The sequence below is a fragment of the Arachis ipaensis genome, chromosome B02, assembly GCF_000816755.2.
Source record: "Arachis ipaensis cultivar K30076 chromosome B02, Araip1.1, whole genome shotgun sequence".
NCBI lineage: Eukaryota > Viridiplantae > Streptophyta > Magnoliopsida > Fabales > Fabaceae > Arachis > Arachis ipaensis.
Window position 1 is genome coordinate 13,270,921 of NC_029786.2, and position 3,236 is coordinate 13,274,156.

Genomic DNA, 3,236 nt, shown 5'->3' on the forward strand with positions numbered 1-3,236 from the left:
TTTTTTTTTGTTATGAAAGTAAAAGTAGTGATATATTCTAACTTATAATTTTTTGTATTTTTCAAAAGTGTGAAATGTACATAAATTGAAAGGTTCGATTTTTGTACTTCAAAATTTTTTATTTTTTTTAACAAAAATCTCTCGATTCAATTTTTGTACCTCTTACAAATTGGATGGTCTAATTTCCACTTCACTAATTAACTGTTCCATATTTAAAAATAATACTTTATCAGTCCACATTTTAAAAAAATGCCATTGTCACTCCAACGTCAAAAACAAAAAGTGCACTTCTTTTGTATAATTAACTGAATTATCTAATATATTTAAAATGATTTTCCTAATTCTTATGCATAAACTAAATTAAACATTTATTTAGGCATAGGTTACTTTCATTGACCTACCAAAACAAACACACATTAATTGTAATTGGAAACAAATGGAGTAGGTAATAGATAATCTAGAATAATGGAAACTAAAAAAAACCTTTAGCTCTTATATCATTTATTAACACTTTTCTATCCGTGCATTTGTTGAATTAAACATTAAACTTTGAATTATAGGACATTTCAGAACACTCAAAAATTTAGTAAAAATTAACCAACAACTGTCATATTTGAACACGTGCATTCTATTCTAACCTTAACCCCAAATGGTTGACACTTTTGTTATTTCAGCTACGTTATAAGTTGTTGACCAAAAAAACAAAGTTTTCAAGTCGAAGATAGATTTTGCTTTTTTTTTTCCTGGTTCATAACTTGTTGAAAATTCCATTAGTGTGGTTTGGAGTAATTAATTTGTGTTCTTTCTCTCTGCAGGTCTCTGAGGGTAGCTACAATATTTATTCCGGTATTATACCCGATAAAAATTAAACAATAAATTACTCTTTTTTATTTATATATTATCGTCTATCATTTTTTGTACATCTTTTATTTGATAATAAAATATTATGTTTTGAGTTAAATTCTAAATAATTAATTTATCGCTCGTATCATTTTCATTTTGATGGGATTATTAAACCTGAGAAATACTCGTGTAAATCCATGTTTCAAAAACGTATTTTTGTCCCAACTTTAAGTATGCTTTAAATTGATTAAATGTATAATTATTTTATATAATAAATTAATTGCTAATTATTTTTGTTAGGTAAAATCGAAAGCCTACTAACTTATTTATTATCTCTAATAACATATTATTTTCTTAAAAATACTACACTTTCTACTTTATTTTTAAAATGTATTAGCATTTTTTTTTTATCAGAAAGATGAATTAGACGATCTCTAATCTCAGTCAAGTCTCGAATCCAAATGTATCTATTACACTAGGCTATGCGTGCAAAGCGTTTTTGTTATCCACGGTATTTTTCAGTCCGGCAAATCAAGAACTAATCCGTTACGATATTAAGTTTTATAAGGGTTTGTCATTAGCCAATAAATTATTATATACACAAAGCGAAATTCGAATTTTTGACATCACTTGTTTAATAAACTAATAACTAGACCAACCCAACTTGGTTACCTTGTGTGAATGTTGGTAGGTTCCCAGAAAGCAAACATTTTAGGCAGGCCTGGTCCATATAGCAAGTGACAAGAGTGCACTGAACTTTCAGTGTTAGATGGCAATGTGCCATAATGAATTGGGTTCGTTATGGCCCAACTTGATTGACCACACTTTCTTCCACACATTGTAATGCAAATTTGATTCAAATGTCTTCCTTTCCCACTTCAACTGCTAATTCCATCTTGACCAAAAAAAAAACTGCTAATTCCATGCTCACCTCAAAAAATACCAATTTCATGCTGGACCATATTAATATTTTTTAATAAATTTAAATTAAATTACACTATTATAGGTGACATTCTTGTAACAAAAATAATAACAAAAGAAGGTATAATAAATATTACACTAATTATATGTAAGATTAAAGTTACATAACATTTGATAACTTATGTTTTGTAAATTGTTGACACTAAAGAGAAGTTAATACAAGGATTTGTCTATGGTGGAAAAAGAATTTTGTGGTTCTTTAAGGACCCATTGATAAGATTCCTAACTTGTGGTTAGTATTGCAGCCATATAGTATTTATGTGTGTTTGTATTGTGACCCAAAATATTTTATAACAGCAAATGGGTCTCTTATAATTAAGGCAAGCAAGCATGATTTGTAGGCCTACATTCTTTATTTGTAGTCTATACATTGGCATTCAAAGAAAAGGTTTTATGAATGATTTTTTTTTGTATAACACTTTTTTTTTTTTTTAAAAGTATAACTCTGATGAATATTTTTATTGCGTTGTTATATTTATTTGCTAGTTATAATGAATAATTTGTTTGCCTTGTTATATTTATTTGTATTTTTTTTAATTTGACAAAATAAATATAGTAATTATTTTAAAATTTTAACCTTTTAGACTTTTTTTGAATTATAAAAATATTCTTGGTTTAAATTTAAAGAAATTAGCAAACTCCATAATATATTAAAGTGCACATTGTTGTTGTATAGTTCAAAGAGAAAATTTCAAAAGACTAAAATTTTAACAATTATTTGATACAATCATTTAAATAAAAAAATGTTCACTATAAAAAGCTAAAATTTGAAAATGTCAAATCTAAGAATATAATGAGAAAATAATTTTGTATTATTTTATGTGAAGATAATTTTGTTTGATAAGGTGTAATAAATGAGACTAAAATTTATAGAATTAAAAAATATTAAAAATTTAAGATTATGAAGAAAAAATATTAATGACTAATTTGTTTAATTTTTAAAATTTTAGGAATGAACGTATATATTTTTAGGGATTAATTTGACGAATAATGTTACACATCCAAGTGTTTTTGTTAACCAAGTTAGTCTAACATTAATAAAAATTAATTATAGATAGCATTACTACTCCAAGTATTATTGTTTAACTTAGTTGGATTTGGTTCATAAAAAGATTTGGATATATAGTATTACTCGTAACGTGTTATTTAATGTAATACATCATCATCTAATTGACAGAAGGATCAATTTGACTTTTGGTTGTATCTTTTAAAGACTAATATGACTAATTTAATATTTAGAGGACTAATTTAAAAAAGGTTTAATTTTCTATTGGTCCCTATAGTTTTATCAAATTTTTAATTAGATTCCTATACTTTTTTTCTTACACTCCTTTTAATTTTATAATTAAGGCATTCATAGTGTAAAAAATAATTTTATAATTAAGGCATTCATAGAGTAAAAAATATTAGAA

The 3,236-nt window shown here is 25.2% G+C and overlaps 1 long non-coding RNA gene across 1 annotated transcript in view; it reads left to right on the top strand.

The window, feature by feature from the left end:
* Window positions 1-1,024, top strand: part of LOC107624909 — a 10,934-nt gene extending 9,910 nt beyond the window's left edge. Inside the window, exon 3 of the long non-coding RNA XR_001617003.2 lies at window positions 816-1,024. This is a non-coding gene — a long non-coding RNA (uncharacterized LOC107624909). The remainder of the gene's footprint in view (window positions 1-815) is intronic.